The sequence below is a fragment of the Polypterus senegalus genome, chromosome 4, assembly GCF_016835505.1.
Source record: "Polypterus senegalus isolate Bchr_013 chromosome 4, ASM1683550v1, whole genome shotgun sequence".
In the NCBI taxonomy this organism is placed as follows: domain Eukaryota; kingdom Metazoa; phylum Chordata; class Cladistia; order Polypteriformes; family Polypteridae; genus Polypterus; species Polypterus senegalus.
Genome location: NC_053157.1, coordinates 77,156,331 through 77,177,400, shown reverse-complemented (window position 1 = coordinate 77,177,400; position 21,070 = coordinate 77,156,331). Strand labels below are relative to the sequence as shown.

Here is a 21,070-nt window from a genome sequence, read left to right as displayed (position 1 = left end):
TGTATATAAAAACATTTAAAGTCCCTCCCTTTCAAAGATCCCAGAGTACAGTGGGAAAAGGATCCTCTCACTTAACATTTCAGAAAAGGAGAAGAAGGTAGCAAGGCACAGAATTCACTCTAGCTCCATATGCACAAAGCATACAATTATTCAACTTAAAATTATATATTGAGTGTATCTGTCTCATTTAAAATTGTCCAAAATGTTTCCAAGGCAAGATCCAACCTGCAAATGTTGCAATCAAGTTCCAGCTTCATTGGGCCATATGTTTTGGGCGTGCACCAAATTAACATAATGTTGGAACAAAGTCTCTAAATTCCTTTCAGAAAGCCTTGGTGTCACAATCTGCAATTGCCTTTACTTCACTATTGGCATATAGACTTATCTTGCTCAACTGGAAGAATCATAATTCATCTCTTTTAAGTCAGCGGGTAACTGATGTTATATATTATGTTATATATAAGATCTAATCAATAACAGTTTAGAGTAATCTGCTTCCATTTAAATTGAGGAAGCGGATTCTCTTCCCTTTTTTATTCTATTTATTTATTTATCCTGCTATCAAAGTTTTACTCTGTTGGCCTAGCTCTCTTCCTCATGGGGGGTTTAACTTGTTTCAAACCTAGATTTGTAAAACCTGACTCTGCTTGTATGGAATGTTATTTGATTTTAATAAATTCAACAAAATGTTTTAAAAATATACATTTGTTTAACTCTTCAATATCCATCATTGAAATACATTCTGTTCTTTTAATTTTTTTTTTTTGTTTTTGTTAAACATTTTTTGTGTTCTTAGTCGTAATACATACCAACATTTTTTAATTAACATTTATTTATGTTGAATCATTTAAAGTAGTTATAACATAAATAGTAAATACCACTAAATAAGTATAAAAGTATAATGTATGGTAAAAAATAAGAATAATACTGGTACTGACATTCTGCACCATTATTGGAAAATGTAAATACTTAGAAAGCTAAAAAGCAGTTAATTATGAACAAAAGAGAAGACATAAAAAGGATAACCAAGACTTTAAGTAAATGTACTTTTTTGTCAATAACTGACAAACAAACACAACAAAACTGTATGTTGTACAAAAGCACACAACAAAGTTGTCACTCGCTCCAAGGTAAAGTGGACCTACAAAGGTTGAAAATAAACTGGACATCAAATCTGCAGGTATTAATGAAACAGTTGGTTTACTTAATCATTTCTCTAACCCAAATATATACAGTATTCCTCTTTTAAGTGAATTTTATGAACCTGAAATGATCTAAAGTTTTATTTACTCTCTGTGAATTTGAATTATTTACTGATGGCAGGATTAATGTACTTACCATTCCCCCCTCCCCATACCCCACTGTGTTCACAGATGGAGCAGGTATTTTATGGAGCTAAATGAGGCTTCTCTCAACATGAATTATCATCTCTGTCAGTAGGCAAATAAACAAATAGCTAATGTGCTTTGTGATAAGATGACTAGCAACCCTTGGGGCTCCTATTGGCCACAAATTGTTCAGAACTGTTCATTAAGGTCCAACAGTCCCATGTTGAGCACATTTAAGTAATAGTCTTTTGGCAATCACTGCATTTATTTGGGATATCAGAGGGTGGTTGTAGGTTAGAACTGAACATACTTAAACATTATTATAAACTGTACAATCTGTAATAAATTATAATTTTGTTTTTTAAACCTGACTAATGCCTTAAAAAGGACAGTACTCAATTCATCTTTTAGTTTTAATAAAATCAGAGATATAACATCACCAAGAATATAAAATCTCAATAAAAGTGACAGAATAATCATAATATATATATATATATATATATATATATATATATATATATATATATATATATATATTATGTTGATTATGGAATATATATAAACCAAAAATGACAAGATTAATTTTCTACCTACACATATACTGTAAGTCTTCCTAAACACTAAGAAACCTTTAGAAATTGCTTTGACTACTTACCCAACTCAATAAACTGAATGAAAGCCAATCCATGTCCCATATTAAATCAAAACTGATCGCACCACTCTTTTCAGTAACAATTTCCCCCAATTCCGTTTGTGATTGTACACCCACAGGGCTCCAAGAGTGAGAGGCCAGTTTTTATAGAGTAATTCAAATATTTCTTTAAAATATTAAACTGTTTTGATTTTAATTACAGCAACTTTCAGAACAAAAAGCATAACTTCAAACTAGATTCTTGGTCCAGTGTTGCCATTTTAGTAATACAAAAGCTTATACATTTGTATGAGCATTTACAACAGAATGGACTTTAGCATCCTATGATTATATACCTTAAAATCAGTGTGTAACATACCATTAAGGCTCTCATTAGTACTCTAGTGGTAACTAAGCACTGAAACCTTACTCTGGTACTATGGAAATCCAATAAATTAGCTTTTTTATAATACTGGCAGCTAGGAATGTGCATATAATAATAATAATAATAATAGTAATAATAATAATACATTTTATTTATATAGCACCTTTCCTATGTTCAAGGCGCTTATTTAAACAGCAGGGCATGTGTAACACATGTAAATATGTACACATATTTCTGCAAAGAACACTGAACAGATTAATACAGGAGATACAAAGCTTTAAATAGAGTAAAAGACTATAAACCAGAGTAAAATAATAAGTTCAATAATAAAAGAACAGCCTGAACAAATCACATAATTTGTGATATGACACACACATAGATTCTCCTGAGCATCTGGACAGAGAGGAAAACTGAAAGAAGGAGCTGAATGTTAGGTTAAGTTTAAAGCCTTTCTGAACAGATGAATGGAGTCATCTGATCTCATTAATTTAGGCAGGCCATTTAAAAGTCTAAGTGCTATACAGATTAAGGCACTGTCACTCATAGAGTGTAGGTTAGTGTGTGGAAACAACAAGATTGCCAAAATCAGAGGACCTTAGTGGACGAACAGGAGCATAGTGATGGAGAAGGTCACTGATGTAGTCTGGTGCAAGGCCATTTAAAGCTTTGTAGGTTAATAATATAATTTTATATTCAGTTCTGCAGGACATAGGAAGCCAGTGAAGGAGAAGCAGAATGGGTGTTATGTGCTCTCTGTTGCTGGTTCATGTAAAGACTCTTGCAGCAGAGTTTTGAATCAGCTGGAGCTGTGATATAAGATTAGGAGGGACACCTGCCAGTAGGGAATTACAGTAATCGATGTGGGATGTGATAAAAACATGGACAGCATTAGAAAAGGAGAGGAATGAGTGAACACTGGATATGTTATGGGAGGGAAAGTAAGAAAGTTTCTTAATGTGGTTTATATGGGTGGAACAAGAAACAGAGGAATCAAAAATGACACCAAGATTACTACCAAGATTACTTGTATTCGAAGAAGGTCTAATGAGATCACTGTCAAGAGTGACTGAGAAAGGAGCTCATTTTCTTAAGTTACACTCTAGTGCCAATTTTCAGGAGTTCAGTTTTGTTGCAGTTTAATTTTAAATAGTTCTGCTCCATCTAGGTTTTCATTTCACTGAGGCAAGTTGTGAGCTGAAAAAGCTCTGATGAAGATTCACTTTTAACATCGAAATTGAGAGGAGTATCATCCCCATAAATATGTTAACCCAGTCCAAAGCTATGATGGTCAAGAGGGGCATGTACAGTAGGTACAGAACACCAGAGGACAGAGCATTGAGGTATTCTTTATGTTCCTGGAGCTGAGCTGAATCATCCTTTCTCAAGACTAACAAACTCTTGCCTATCAGTCAGATAGGACTTAATCCACTGAAGGGCAGTTCCAGAAATAACTAGAATGTTGTCCGTTCTGGGCAGTAGAATGTCATGAATTAACAGTGTCAAATACTGTACTAAGATCTAATTAAATTAATATGCTGTTTTTTTCAGAGTCTGCTGCCATAAGCAAATCATTAGTTACCTGAAGCAGAGCAGTTTCACAGATGTGCTGTGCCTTGAAACCAGAATAAGAGGTTTGCGTCAATTTATTAGGGGTTAAGTGATTGGTGAGTTGGGAAGCTACAACATGGTCAAAAACTTTTGACAGAAAAGTTAAGAGAGAAACAGACTGAAAATTGTTAAGATTGTCAGCATCAAGACCAGATTTTTTTTAACATTGGGGTTATAGAAGCGATTTTAAAAGTGGCTGGCACAAAGCCAGTATCAAGAGATGCTTTTATTATTGTTGTAAAAATCAGGATTATGGCATGAAGGCAGTATTAAAGAAGTATGGTGGGGATGGGGTCCAGTACATAAGTAGTCAGCCTCATCTTACAAAGCAGATCATTAACAAATGCAGATGTGACTGGTGATAATTTAGAAAAGGAGCTGGAAGGAGTGTGAAGACAAGGAAAGATATAAACAGATGATGGATTTATATTAGTTGAATTATTTGGATCTTTAATTTTATTATGGCAAAAGTGGAGAAATTTTAACAGACTTCAGTAGAGGAGGTAATTGGGCCAAATGCAGGTTGAAGTATTATTTACTACAGAGAACAAAACCCTTGTGTTATCATGATCACTTTGTATTATTCTGCCATAATGCATGCTCTTGGCTCCAGTTAATGCATCCCTGTAAGCCCTTTGGTGGTCATAGAAACCCTAGATATGTACAGTGAGGCCAGTCTTGTGTGACATTCTCTCATGGCATTGGCCAGCTGCTTTCATAGACAACCGTAATTCTGAATCGCATCATGGAAATGAACGCTTAAAAGAAACCTCCTTACGTTTTAAAGGATCTGTTTTATCTAGGGCTGAATGAACGACTGAGTTATAATAGCCAACAAGACTATCTAGTGTTGATGGTATAGGGGAAGACAAAAAAGATCAGAAATGGATCCAGCAAGGATAGAGGGACAGATATGTTTAAGGTTTCTGAAAGAAATTTGACATTTACAGGTAAGAGGAGGGAGAGATAATGAGACAGTGAAGAGTACTGCTTTTTGATCAGAGAGTCCCAAATCACTTCGATAAGTGTTGCCAACAGATACGTCAGAGTTACAGATCAGGTCCAATATACGACTACCAGAGTGAGCAGGAAATTAAAATGTTGCACAGAGGCAAAGCTGTCCAGTAAGGACAAGAATTAATTCCTCAGTTTACATTTCGGAGTGTCAATATACATGTTGAAGTCACTGAGAAGAATGACTCTCTGGGAAAGCAAACATAAGTGAGTTAAAAGTCCAGTCAGATCAGTTAAGACAGACCCATTTTATTCTGGGGGATGATACACAACAATTAGTAAGATAGGACCAGATTTCTTAATTAGTATAAGAGCCAGACATTTGAAAGACAATTGCTAGTCAATTGGGATTCTTTTGATGTTTAACTCCGATCTAGCAATTACTGCGACTCCTCCTTATTGTCTTGCGCTTACGAGTCTCTGAGAAGTAAATGTATCCGAGTGGTGTTGCTTCTGTGAAAGACATAAACTCATTCGGTTTCATTCAGGTTTCTCTTAAGCATATCACATCAAGGTTGGAATCTGTAATGAATTCTGATATCACCAATGCTTTACCATTAAGAGAGTTAAACAATGCAGTATTAACTGATGAGGGTTTGTTGTGCACAGATCCATACCCAGAGGTTATTTTAGCATATGTGAGAATTTGGACTACTCTTATTTCCAAAGCCATATGTAGGGCGGCATATTCCTGAACAGATGGTGCTGATGAACTTTTCATTTGTGGTCTGCTGGTGGCGATGACCTGACCCACAATGTAAATATTGCGGACACTGCACAATTAAAATGTCTTTTAGGACATCCCAGACTGACCACTTGCTCTGAACAAACTGCTTAATATTAATGAGTTTTAGCATAGTTTAGAGCAATGCTTATCTGACAGAAACAGAAAAGCGGCACTGCACAGCAGAGAAGGTGAGACAGCAGGGTGGAGTGGTGCAGATGAGCGATGACGGCAAAGAAGCAAAAAAAAAAAATCCAGAAGAAGCATAGTAGGAGATATTACAAGATGCACATGAAAGGTTGCTACTAGAATTGTGAGTATCCAACATACAACCACATACATATAATGCTGGGTATTACATTTGTGATCACCCCAGAGCTTCAAGCCAGGTAGCTGCAAACAAGAAATCACTTCTCAGTCATTCCCAGTCGAAGCATATATCTTAAGGAGACAAACAGCATCATCAACAGATTTGCAATTTGTGAAGAACAGCCACACCACCTTATACGTCTGACATGCATCCTGCAGAACAGCCACTTTTTGTGACATATATGCACTTGTTCACTGTGTGTGCAATGCTTAAATGACTATATCGTCATGTGCAATGTATGCTGTGAACCAACTTGCCACCCAGGCACAGACCAACAGTGGAGGTACAGTTAGTTAAGAGTACGAAGGGCAGGACCACATCATTTCCAAAGTAAAGCAGTGTGACACTGCAACATGAATACTGTTGGTATCATTGTATCAGCAATCACCCCAGTTTCTTTAATCCACCATTACATTCCTCTACATCATGGAGACCAAGGAAAGCACTTAGAGCTGTGCGGGCCTATTATGTATGCTTTATCTCTGAAAGTCAGCCCTTTCTCTTGAATCCTCTCGACGATTGTCAAAAGGAAGAGCTTTCCTTCCACATTGGTTGGGCTGATGATGCTTAAGTGTTTAGCCCGGACAATCCCATCCTGTAAAGCACTTGGAGACAGCTGCCTTACCACCCAGCTTGTGAAGAGTTTTCTGCTATAACAGTTTCTTGAAAACTCAGACATGAGCACCGAGTCATTTGTAGTCCCATAACTTTCTTAAAAATTGTGGAGGAGTCACTAAAAATAAATGTGAATTTTCAGAGTTTCAGTAGATGCAAAGCATTTCCCTGAGACCCCTCATATTATGCACCTTTATTAAAACTCTGCAAATACCACTGCAGAATAATTTGACATTAAATTGACATTAACAAATGCATATGCAGTATGTCAGTATCCATCATCTATTTTCTGAGGATGGGGAAGAACAAAAACTAAGCAGATACCAGCACTGGACAAAATGCCATCATATATACTTAATCACTGTGCCCTTGCAAACTGAGCCAAATTAGATTTACTAAACATGAAGGTCACAAGCAAACTCAACACTGAAGAAATCAAAGTAGTTATCAGCACAGTGTGTGTCTGTGTGTGTGTGTGTGGTACACAGCAGAATCTTTTAGTCCAGAACAGGTTACAATTTCATCTGCTGTCCTCCTCCAGAGAACAGATAACAGCTGCCTCTGCCATCCAAGCCAAACAGAAATACTCAATTAACTGTATAGGTTTTTCATGACATGTGTTAACCTTGGAACAGACTAAAATTCTCTTGAGTTCTTTTACACATGCAATGCAACTTCAGTTTAGAGCTGACACTTTGTGTGCACCACTGGGCAATGCTACCTGTTGATGGAAGTTCTCTGTTCACAAAAGTGATTTGAATAATTTGGTTCTGTTTTGTTCAGTGAAGAGATCCAGATCACTGTCTCCCTGATTCACTGACTTATTTAATTGAATAAAAAATTTAATACCAGTCCTATCACCTACTCCAAAAAAACTGGAAAAAACAAGGCTTTACTTAAATTGAATATTAAACTAAATATTAAATGGCAGAACTATGTAATGTGAGCCCTAAAATCCACTTTTCATTGTAAAACCTAATTCCAGATGCACATGTCAAGTAAAATTGATGATTGATTAAAGCATGTCATGTGTTGTTTTCTAGTTTTTAAAGTACATTTACATACTTGGAATTAATTCAATTATCTAATAAGGATTTACTCATGACATAAGCAGTTAAAATTAATTAGTGAAAATGGGTGGGTGGAAGCATGTTTTCTTTAGATATGTTGTGAAAATGGTGCAGCTGAAAATGTATCTATTTCTTGTATTAATATAATGTATAATATTTATGTATAGAAACTGTAGGAGAAGCAGATGCAACTGCCAACTAATTGAAAATGTTGAAATGTGTTAATGCTGTAGGTGTTATGCAATTATTGACAAATGCTTTGCTATTTTCAAAATGTTTGCAATGAAAAAGTATGAGAAGCTCAAGTGTACATCTCTAGAAACTTTGCAAGAAGCAACATTTTTTACACAATTACTAATGTAGTTGTTTTCAATACAGGAGTGAGACATTCCAATTTTTTCCTATAAAGAGCAAACACTAATGAAATGGGCTTAAATCCATTATAGATTGATGAATACCTCATCTCATCATCTCAATTCTCAAGCTAAACAATTCAGCCCAAACTTCCCTCTTCCCAGCAAAAGAATCCAGCTCTGCCTGGATTCAGGTGTTCATAAGCCAGCCAAGAAATATAATCCATCTAGGTTGTCTTGGGTCTGCCACAGTGGGATATGCCCAGAGCAGTTCCAGGGAAAGCCACCCTTAGATACCTATAACCTTCCCCAAACCTCCTCCGGATCTGGATAAGTAGCAGCTTTATTCTGAGCTTAATGTATAACCTTATCACAGCCCAGTAGCTCTATGAAGAAACCATATTTCTGCCCCTTGTACTTGTGATCTCATTCTTTTGTTCATTACCCACAGCTCATGACAGAGATATAGATTGACCAGTAAAAAAAAAAACTTTTTCTATAGACTCAGCTCCTGTTTCACCATCATGGACCAGTAAAGCACAAACAAAACAATGGTTGCCACTTTAGTCCACTTGTTGATCTCATGTTCCTTTCTTTCATCACTTGTGAGCAAGATCATGAGAAATTGGAACTTCTCAACTAAGAGCATTGTTCCCACTCACCTAGAGAGAGCAATCCACTCTTTCTTGAGTGAGAATTATGACCTCAGAGTTAGAGGTGCTGCCACTTTACACTCAGTAGTCTGTTCCAAAGGTCACAGTCATATGATGTACAGAAGACAACATCATCTGCATGAAATGAAGATGCTACCCCTAGCCTCCCCAGGTGTATATCCTCAAATTCATGCCTGTGTCTTGTAATCTTTTACATGTTAACCATAAATAGGAACAGTGACAGCCTTGATGGAGTCCAACAAACACTGTAAACAAATGTGACTTAATGCCAAGCATTTGGACACAGCTCTTACTGCATTTATATTAGGAAACAACAGCACACTTAAGTAGCCCTGCTACCTCGTATTTCTTCAGCACTTCCCGCAACACATGCCAGGGAGAATAAACCCTCATGGTGCAAATTGGAAAACTTGCGCCCTTCCATGGGAACCGGGACCTACCAGTGGAGCCAGGCCTGAGAGTGGCTGGTGATCAGGGAATTGACATAAGCCTGCTGGGCTCATCCCTGTGGAGCCATCTTGTGTGCTCATCGTCTGCCAGGGTGTGATGCCAGTTTAGTGGCATGCGTAGGTGTGAAAAACTTATACAGACTAAATTTTGATAATGGAAGCTAGCTTTAGAAACTTGATGACTGCTTATACCTTTAAGATACTTTTTTTGTTTAATATTTTCTAACACAAAGCAATATTTTTGTGTTTGTATACTTCACATGCTGTACATCTCTTAAAAGCACAATAATTAGGTTCATATTATATATTTGGCTAAAATGTTAGCAATTTCAGAAAACTGAAACCTCAGCTCTTCCTGTTAATTACACCTCACACTTAAGTGGCAAAACTCCAAGTCCCTGGGTGTTAATGTATAGATTTTTCACACTGATTGGACAGGCTGCGTACTGATTAAAAAGTTCCTTTGTCCATTAGTGTTAAACCGTTTCTCTTAAGATTTGTCTAGAGAGTTATGCAGACAGACATTTGAGATGTTTAATCCACAAGAAAGGACCATGGAGTCATTGCTTGAATGTTGCTGGCCAGCTTGTATGTCTTGTGCTCAATAGTATAATGGTTTTTAGAATGGACATCATTGGAGAACTTAATCATGTAGTGTAAATCAACCACATAATTAACTTAGTGAGCTGGAAAAACTTAGATAGTAGGATCTCAAATTTATACCTTCGCAACAAATACAAATGTAATAAATAGCAGCATTATGCTAAATCACTTGTTTATATGTTTACTGAGTCCAAGTATAGTGATGTTTATGACAGCAGGAATACACAGGAAAAGAGAGTCCTAAAATCCCTCCAAAGTCAATTAATGGAGGAAGCATGGCCATTTCATATGCTAGATTTGTAAATTAGAACCTTACTAAGATTTGGTCTGACTGGAATGGTGGGGTTGAGCAGTTTGAAATGACAATTCAAGTTAAGTAACTGAATAGTGATTTAAAGTTAAAATGTTTTTGAGGTTCTTTGATTTTGCCTGTGACATTTTAGGAGTATGTATCCCTAAGGCATAAAGAATTTATGAAAATGTAAAATGAATGAAGAACAAATACTTAATGCCTGTGGCAAATGAAGATTGGATTAGGAACAATTCTTCCATGTGGAAACATTTTGCAAAGTATAAGCTGATTTTAACATCCACAGACATGCAACTAGGTATAATTATTTTTATCATGTACCAAAGGTAGGGAAGTGCTTTAGGGGCAGATTAATTCATTCAGATCTTTTGTCAATATTCATTTGTTAACCATGTATTTCACATTAATTTTAAAGCTTTTTCATATGAATAATACCCCGGGTCATTTCAACAAAGTTATCTTGGCTACTCTCTACAAGCCTTTTGACTCACACTTCACTTTAGTGATCAATATTATGACTCCACACAATAAATCTTGGCAATCCTCTTAATTATTCTTCTATTATGGAAGAGGTGCATCCCATTTGTATTGATATAGTCACTTATCTTGAGAACAGCTAAGGCCCATTTTAAGAAGTAATGATATGGTGGTGTCTACTCAGTAGTACAAACCATTTTATAACTATGTTGAAAAGAAAGGGTGGAAAGTCTATTCATTGTGGGAAGGGGAAACTGCCAGCATATACTGTATATAAAATTAAATGTCACATGTTATGAGTATTACCTCTGAAAAGGTAATTATGGACCTAATCTCTATATTGTAATCAATTTCCATCACCTGCTTATTGTAATACATATTATATTCTAGGAATAACTAGATATATTTAATACAGTAACTCAGCCAGGGACTGGCACAAACGAGAATGCACCACATGTAAGGCTGGCTTAGCAAGATGGTTGTTGAAACAAGGTTTTTGAAAAGAACCATGTTTAAAAATGAAACTACAGATGGGCCATGGAGCACTTCAGTGCTGCTGCCTTGAATTAAGGAGACCAGGGTTCATTTTCTAGGTCTTTGCTGTAAGGCACTTGCGTGTTCTCCCTGTGTCTGTGTGGGTTTTCTCTCACAGTTCAAAGACATGGAGGTTAGTTGAAATCAGAATGCTAAATTAACCCTAAGTTTACGTTTAGGTTTACATGGACTTTATTATCCCAGAGGGAAATTTGTTTGCAGTAGGAAAGTATAAAAACAAAAGCCATTGTTACAGAGATCTAAGAGATAAACATTTGACAACCAATGTTATTGCATAAACACACACTCAGGATTACTACAAAGAAAACTAATTACTTTCAACGGTACACAAAATAATGCAGAATTTAACATTCACCAGCATTCTCACAAGTAACAAAATTTAAAAGTGTCACTATGGTTTTGTCCATTTTAAAACAGTTGAATTTCCTAAGAAAGAAAAGTAGTGACTGCCCTCTTTTACAGAATTGCTCTGTGTTAAGGTCAAAGTTTAGTTTGTTCTCAATGATTGTTCCTAGATATTTATATTGCTTTACTATCTCCTCTGTCTCCACTTTAATTAAATTTAAGACAGTGGAAGGTGGAGAACACCTGAAATCTACAACAATTTATTTTGTCTTGGAAATATTAAGTCGTAAGTTAGATCAATCACACCATTGCACAAACTCCTTGTCAGTACAGGTAGGTCCATGGCTGTCTTCCTTGTCTTGTAGAAGACTCACAATGACAGAGTCATCTGTAAATTTCAGGATATGTCTATCCTTGTGTAAACTCCTGCAGTCATTTGTATAAACAAAAGAGGTGATAAACAACAACCTTGTGGAGTGCCCACAAATGTCCTTAGGCTATCAGAGAAACAGGAATTGACACTCACTCTTTGTGTTCTGTTTGTTAAAAAGTCCAGAATACACCCTACAACCAAAAATAATTGATCAATCAGTTTCTCAACTAAAATGCAGACCTGGATCTTATTAAAAGCTGACGAAAAGTCTATAAACAGCATCTTGCATGGTGTTTTGGTTTTTCCAAGTGCTCATACAATAAATAACAGTTGCCTGTTTTCATAGGCTGGGCACTTCCTGTAAATATAAGGACATTTCAAATATGGAGTGGAATTTTGGAAAGAACTCCTGAGCACAGTAATGAAGCATCAGGCCGCTTATTCCATCTGGACCCAAGCTTTTTTTATTTTTATTTGTTTAAGGACATTTCTGACATCATTCTGGTCAAACATAGGGCTGACTCCTGGCTCCAGTCCTCAGTCTGTTCTTTTCCTGACTTACTTCTGAAGTAATATCCAGTGTTTCAAATCTTGAATGGAAGAGTGTGTGTGCGAGTGTGTATGTGTGTGTGGTGCCCTGTTCAGAGGATTGTTCCAGTCTTGCACTCTGTGTTTTGTGGTATATCCTCCACCCCCCAGCAACATTACTCAGGATTAAGCAGGCTTAGAAAAAGGTAAGGTATTATAGGTCTAACATAAGTACTGCTACATTCATGGATGGATCCTAAGTCTACGAGTCTCTAGGAGATATTAAGTGCTCCTTTCCTCAATGTTTTCCCAAACCAGCTCCTTAATTTTCCCATTTTATTTTTTTAATCTTGATTTTTTGTGTATTTAATAGCAGAAGCCTACAGAGTGGGCTGGCACTGGATGTTTGGGGGGTATCTGGATATCTAAGGAGGGGCTGATCTATTGAAACAAATCATAAATCATTGCTTTGGCTATTTCTTTGCATGTGTACATTTAGTGGGTGATGAACACCATATTTTATGAAAAGACCCATCTTATTTATAGTATCATCAAAGAATCAGTTCATTATGGTAGTTTATGATGCCTCATGGGCTCTGCTAATTTTGTGTTCTTGTGCCATATGTTCCATGACCAGGAAGTGCAAAAGACAGACAATTAGCAGGTGAGCCATGTGAAAGAGGAGGAGAAAATCATGAGTTCTTTTTGGTTCAGCATTACATAACAGGAGTTGTGTACAATTCACAATGCCCAGAGTACAAAAGGGTCTGAAAGACCCATGGAATGGTAATATTACCCAGAAATTGGGTGTGATGCCATTTTAATGGGAGGCTTGGCAGGAAAGACTTATACAGACTAGACCTTGATAATGGAAGCTAACTTTGGAAACTTGTTGACTTACCTTACCACTGCACCAGGGTTCAGCTTCCAAGACTCAGTTTAATTTTCATGAAGGCCTCTGACCTTTCAGTTGAAGTTCCAGGATCCATGTATGGCTACTGAGAAGCAAAGCTTAATATGTGAATGTTAGCAAATTTTTCAACAACAAATGCCAGTCTGAAGGGGTAATCTTCTAGCATTTCTCATAGGTAGAAAGCACCAATGTGAATCCTTTCCATCTGCTAAAACATCATAGGCTTTGACAGAATCCCCAGAAATGACAGATGCAAGAAAATCAAATTTATTTATTGTAAACAAGCAATCCACTCAGGTAAAGTTGGTCGTATTACAACTACAATATTTGGAAAAAATGCGCCATTTTTCTTTGCACTGGAAGGAGGAATGAGTGACTACATTACACCAAAGATGTCATTTTTTTGTAAAATCTCCTTCAAGAAATACAAACTGTTGGACAATTCAGTTTCAGAATATGAAGTATGCAACATGCTTGATTAGCACAAGATCATTCCAGTGTTCAACGATGTGCACTGTTGCCAGTGAGTAGTTATGTCAGACTCCATTTACTAGTTAGCCCGAACAGTTTAATATCCTCAGTGACTGTCGCAACAGTGCGTTAAAACAGACGTTTAAAGAGTAATGATAAACATTCTAAAGCACACCTTGTCATGTTTGTGTTATTGTAATGACTGAATTAACCTTGTTTTTATCAGCAGTACTTCAATTATGAATATTTATCTTCCATTCATTTTTGTCAATTTGCTTTTCATGCTGGAATCTGTTTAATTGGTTTCTTTTATTAATTCTGCACCAATTATGCTGTTGTTTGACCTTGACCAATATGAGAAAGGAAAAAAGGTTATCAAACTAAAATCAGCACAGCATTGTAATCAATCACTAGTTACCAAAGCTGAACAAAATATCCATGGTCATCACCTGCTAAGATAAACAAAGAAATCACAAACAGTCATGAAAGTTTATCATCAGGCTGACATAGACTGATCTTATGTGGCCTATTCTTTCACCCACACATTCCCAGCTGTTGTAATTTACTCCACTATTTTTGGTGATATCCATCTTTTCCATTATGACTGCAAGCCCACACACTCGTCAATACCTCTTTCCAGGTACCTGAATCTACAGTATGTAAATGCAATACCTTTTCACAACTGAGATTCGCAATTTCGCTACAGCATCTCTTTTTAAAATAAGTCAGTCTGCAGTCCTGTTCAGTTAAGGGCAATTAGACAAGTAATAGCTATTACAAGGTAATGGACTAATCAACACAACAAGAAGAAAGTAAATTAATCAGAGTACAACTAATTAAGCAAAATAAACCAATCAGGTAAATCACTAAAAACAAAATGTCCTGTGACATTTATATGAGACTAGCTAAACTACAGGCAAGCTATTATTATGGTTGCTGCTGTTGTTATTGCCTCTTGGTTAAGTGGCTTCACTTCATGAACTATATTTTATCCACTATAATCTCCATTGTACAAAATGTGTAAATGTCTTTGTTGCTGTCACAAAATATGTATCTGTTTCTTTTATATTAATTCTTTAAATTTATGCAGCACTTTTCTCATTACTCAAAGTGATTTACACTTTGCACTACTAATGTGCAGCATCCACCTGGATGATGTGATGGCAGCCTTTTTATGCTCCAATACGCTCGCCACACATTAGCTGTTTGGTGGTAAAGGGTGAGAGCCAACTAGACACAGTATTATTTAGGGACCAGAATGACCAGTGCAGTTTAGCTAGGACACTGGGATAAACACTACTCTTTAGAGATCATTTATGACCACAGAGAGTCAGGACATCGGTTTTACACCTCAACAGAAGGACAGTGCCATTTTAACAGTGCAGTGTTCCCGTCACTTCACTCTGGCTTTGGGATCCACATTCAGACAACAAGGAAAGCACCCCCTGCTGGCCTTACCAACAACTCTTCCAGCAGCAACCCAAGCTATTCCTAGATGGTCTTCCATCCAAATACTGGCTCGGCCCATGAATGTGTAGCTTCAGGTAGATAACCTGTGGTATGACTTGATTTTGCCAGCAGAAGAAGTTAGCTTGTAGTTACTGAGGAAGTTTAAAACTAACAATTTTAGATCTTTCCTGATTTCTTTTTGCCTTTTTTAAGATTAATCATTTTTTAAAAGCTAAGTGACAAATTATGAAGTACCAGAATGTATATTCTGCTTCAAAGATAATTCTACAATAGATGATTAATTTTTCTGGTCTTAGAAATATGGCTTGCCAGCAGGTTGCTAGCCTGGCCACCCTGATTGCAGTTTCTGGCCTCATTCCTGGAATTCTGTAGTAGCAAGAATAACAGAACAATTAGCTTTGACACTTGTAGTGTTTCTATTTGAAGTACTATGTTGCAAACATCTATATTTTCATTTTGTAGAGTAACTTGCTTACCCTGAAAATCGTCATATTTGTAATTTTTCAAGGGGATCAAGAAAATTAAAGTTTAACAACAGCAAAAGAAACACTAAACAACACATAAGAACAATCATGATGCAATTTATTTTACTATTACATTTATTGATAATATCAAAGAAATATGTTATTTAAGTAGAAAAATGTGGTAAATGTAACTGTCAGTAACGGTTTAAAATCAGAAAAGCTGTAAAGAATGTGTTTATTGTTTTTGATCTATACAGTATAGTGTGACTACATGATGCTTTCCTCCATTAACCATTAAAACAGTCTTGGCAAGATTTCAAGATGGCCTGACCTAAGCCTAAGCATTAGACCTAAAGACATTTTGGCTATTTTGCAATTTTGTTTTAGAAATAAATATATTTTGGTATTCAGTAAATGTTGGACTTTTTGTGTGTTTAGTCTTTTTGTACACCTTGATACAAAGGCTTTTTACCATTATATACTGAATGCTTTTAATAGTCAAGGGGCACTGCTCAGAAGTAATTTTCCTGAAATAATCAGTATAGCATTATCTAAACCACTCCCTCCAAACAACTTCTTGGGCTGGACAGCCTCCCTGAAACTCCAAGCGATCCTTAGATCCAGTCTATTCTTGAAAATACATTTAGATTTACAGTTACCCATCTAACAGATGTTTTAATCCAAAGCATCTTACAAAAGAGGTAAAAAAATCAGCCTGTGGACTGTACTGTATTGTATCTCATCCGCATTCTTTACACAAGCATAGGTAAAGTACATATTTGGCTAAGAAAGAACGTTATATTTATAGTGGTGAGAGAGAGCGGAGAGAGCGCATTTGCCCTGCATCATCCATGTGTTCTAAATTTGTCGTTGCAATTCCACAATTCACACTCATTCAAAGCAAATGAAAGTATAGAGTGGTGTACAAAAAAAAACAGATTTAAATTTTTAAATATTTAGTTGTTTTTAAACGCTTTTAATTCTGATGCTTTAATCAATTTCAATACAGAGTGTTCAACAAAAGGATAACATGAAAAACACAATACTTTATTTAATGTAAAAATTTTGTTTTTAAATATTGGAATGTTATTTTCTTAGTCTGATCCCATTTTTTTATATAATTGAAAACCATTTATGGTCTTACCTTTATTTGTAAATAAAGTCCATGCCCCTGTCCTTCTCCATGAAAATCTCCATCATTTTCTTATAAAAGTTCTCCTTATTTTCCTTTAGCTTTAAAAACCTAATCTTCCAGTCAGTCGAAGAACAGCAGCAACGAGCAACTGTTGGGCTCACATGCACCCCCCTCAGGACAGCACAGTGAGGTACTGTCTGCCTCACCTTGTGCCTTTTCACTGCAGTTTTATGTCCAATCAGCAAGACTAAATAAGTTACACACATTTATTAAAGATATTAACCAGAAAGTCAGGGTGTATAATAAACGTGTCTGCAAACATTATATTGGCAACATACAGAGACACAGCAACAGGCACGCGGCAATTGCATGCATCAACCCAGTATGTCAGGGATACTGCCTTCCGAGGTGAGGTGAGGCTCGTGGCTGCTGCGCCTCGCATTTCTCCTCTGTATTTGAACAGGAAATGTGCCAATTCAGCGATTTTGACTATAAAAATGATCAAAATTATAGGAATCATACAGAAACCAAATTTATAGCACAGACCAGTGGACACATTCATTTTAGGTTATTATCATTAGTATTTTTTACTTTTCATGATGGTGAGGCTCTATTTCACCTGCATTCCCTGACTGCACATTCCTAGTCCACACTACACCGTGGTCCGACTATTGGCACATCGATTTAATATGGTGTATCGCCAAGTAATCGAAAATTCAGTATGTAATGGCAAAGAAAACCCTTTATATCGAGGAGTACAAAAAACCTAAACACACAAAAAAAGTCTAACATTTACTGAATACCAAAATATATTTATTCCTAAAACAAAATTGCAAAATAGCCAAAATGTCTTTAGGTAAAAAGGTAAAATAACAAATACACACATTCACAAATGAATACCAAGCCAAGCTTCAAGAGACACAATTCTTAAAATACAGAACTAACTTCACAATGGAAAAACAAGATGGGAGCCAACAACATATTTTGTAAAAACTGAAGACAATAGAAATCAAACATCTCTCAAAACATGTGCATATAGAAAGGACAAGGAATCACCACTAATATGTGTTTAATAGTAATATATTGTTATATATAATGTTCTTTTTTGACCTGTTATGAGTAATGTTATATCTTGTTACCTATTGTCTGAAAAAATAAGGAAATTAAGTCTGAGATGTTGGAATATATCAATGGTGAATGAAAGGAAATTGTATTTCTTCTGCAGAAAGGAAAGGAAACAGATAAAAAATGTAATGAACAAGAGACCAATGCTGTAAGGTGCTTTTCCAGATAACTGAAAATGCATTGATTTGATTCTGAAAACTGATAATGTAAAGTAAACCTGTTATGAACAATCATATGATATTTTTGATTAACATTACAGCGGTACTTCTTTTTAAAATGAGTCTGTAAGGTGGTGTTCCAGATTTTATTTTCTGTGCACTGATGGTCACCATTCTAATTGTTAGCATCATTAGGATCTTCAGAATATACTGAATCTAGTAGAACGAGACATATGGAAGCATATTCATTATTATATGTGCAAAGCAAGAATCATGATTGTGAATAGTTTTAATGTACTTAATACCTGATTACTTCTCAAGTTTCATCTGCCAACTGAAGTCATGGTGCTCCAATAGACAACCAGCAAAACGGACAACAGAAGATGCCCAAGAGTGAAAATGCTACAAGTGCAAAACACTTCTAGAATTAAGCTTCGATGTGTGCACAAAGGAGCCCAAACTTCCTGCATAGCAATATAATAAGAAAAATCCTGCAAAAGCTTGATGCTTTTAATTTCAACACCAGTAGTGGGCAGCAGGGCTTTGGTGGAAATTTACAATGTGCTGTACATCCCCGCTAGGTTAACAACATAATGAATGGACAGCCAGAGGTCCCAAGTTCCAGTATATTGCTTCCCCAGCCTGCAAGTGGCCAGCAGCTATCTTACTCCTAGCTAATTACAGAAGCTATGATGGATCACGGGAAATGTATCTGTTGCACTTTGCTTGGAGGGTATAGGAATAGTTTCAGCATGCAAGCAATTCCTGTTCTGATACCCAAAGTTTTTTGAGGGGCTGCTTATAACCTCAGTCAGAAGAGAATCAAAGTAGCTGTTTTCCTGTCATGCAGGAAGAGGAAGGCAAAGAAAAGTAACAAAGAAGCAGAGGTATGAAGAACAATATTATTTGAACTGTGTGAAGCCTACTATAGATTACAGAAATGGCACACCTCTTTATTTGGGACCAAATGAGACACGATTTTGTGTGATTCATCTGTTGTATTTGCCTATTCTTATCCTTTTATTTTATTATTTGTGCAGCATTTAAATATTATATACTATGTAACTCTAGTATCTCTAGTTCTCATCTAATTATTGCTTTAACCTGGAGACCTTTCAAAAGCACCACCTGTAAACAGCAAATCCAGCAGATCAAAGGGTGCTTATAATATTTATTTAATAGTCATGGCAACAGTTTATTGAGATGAAGATGTTGTGCTGTACCATATTTAGTTATGTTAAGCCATCTGGCATAAATTGGTTACAAAAGGTGAGAGAAATATATTGTTAACCAGAATTCTGAAACGTGTTTAATTGCATTGTATAACTGCAAGAGAGTGATCCATCCATCTCTAGTTAAGTAATGTTTTAGTGGTGATCTGAGTATGAACAGTCTGACTTTTGTAATGAATAAGTAAGGGTAGAACGCCCCAATGGGCAATCTATTTCTTTTCTTTTGTACATAAAAGCTAGCTATGTGGAATGTTGAATTATGACAATATGCCAAGCATTTTTCTGTTTCTCAGTTTCAAATGTATAGAAACAATAATTTACTTCAAATTCTCTATGAACCTAAACCATTTCTTAATATATGATTTTTTTATAATTTTAAAAGTAGACAGCATTTGAATTTGCTACTCTAATTAAAAAAGTTCGAATTTACTAGCCAGAGCAGGTAATACATTAGATTAGGATTATTAAATGCTAATTAAAATTGACAAGACGAGACGCACAGTGTGGGACCACTTTCACTTGCTGCTAAATTTCAGGGCCAGGTGACATTTCATTTATATGTAATCCAAAATAGCCTCTGCAAACAGGACACACTTTTTTGTCTCATCAAATGTATTGTGCAAATCAGAATAATTTAAGAAGCTATTGTCTTATACTGAAAGTAAAAGAGCATGCTTGTTAAAAATAATTATATACTGTGTAACAAGAAGACAAAGAGAAAGAAAACTACAATCCATATTGTAGGGCAAAACAAATAAGCAATCAAGTAGCCAAAAAAGACTGAGTCCAATAAACTACACAGGGAGGAATGGTGTTGGCTTTTATTGATGTTGTGCAGGAAGAGACAGGTCCATGCAGGGAATGGAGGAAGTGAGATCAGTAGGAGGGCGTGGTCTGGACAGGAATACGGAAGTTGGTTCCGGTTTAACTGGGTTTCCCATCTGTTCTGTAGAAGAGGGAGAAAAGTGGTTAATGCATTTCATCAACGCCAGAGCTTACATCTTACCATCAGTTAAGCCCTTTGACTGCCTCCTATGTGTGTGTGTTTGACAACTATTACTGACTAGCAAAATACCCGCGCTTCGCAGCGGAGAAGTAGTGTGTTAAAGAAGCAATGAAAAGAAAAGGAAACATTTTGAAAATAACGTAACCTGATTGTCAATGTAATTGTTTTGTCACTGTTGTGAGTGATGAGTGTTGTTGTCATATATATATATATATATATATATATATATATATATATATATTTACACACACACACATAAACATATATATATATACATATCTATACATATACACATATATACATACATATATATATCTACATATATACACACACATACATACACACACATACATACATACACACACATATATACACACAAATACATATATATATATACATACATACACACACACATATATAAACATATATATACTTATACATACATATCTACATATATACACACACAGCTATTTCAGATCAGTGCAATACGCTGTTTGTTAAAACGGTTGACTCCCGCTCTTACGTGCAATAACAAATCAAATCATTCAGTTGTCTTTGCTCATATGTCATTTGAGAGCTGGATGCCTGGCATCTTTTTTTGGCCACAAGTTCGTTAATGTTTGTTGTGAGGTTCTGTGTTGTGGAGATTCTCAGGATGGATTGCAGTTGCTCATCAGTGAGGCG

The 21,070-nt window shown here is 36.0% G+C and overlaps 1 protein-coding gene across 1 annotated transcript in view; it reads left to right on the top strand.

Moving 5' to 3' along the window:
- LOC120527469 (zeta-sarcoglycan) overlaps positions 1-21,070 on the top strand; it is a 1,186,696-nt gene that overhangs the window by 148,320 nt on the left and 1,017,306 nt on the right. The window lies entirely within an intron of this gene.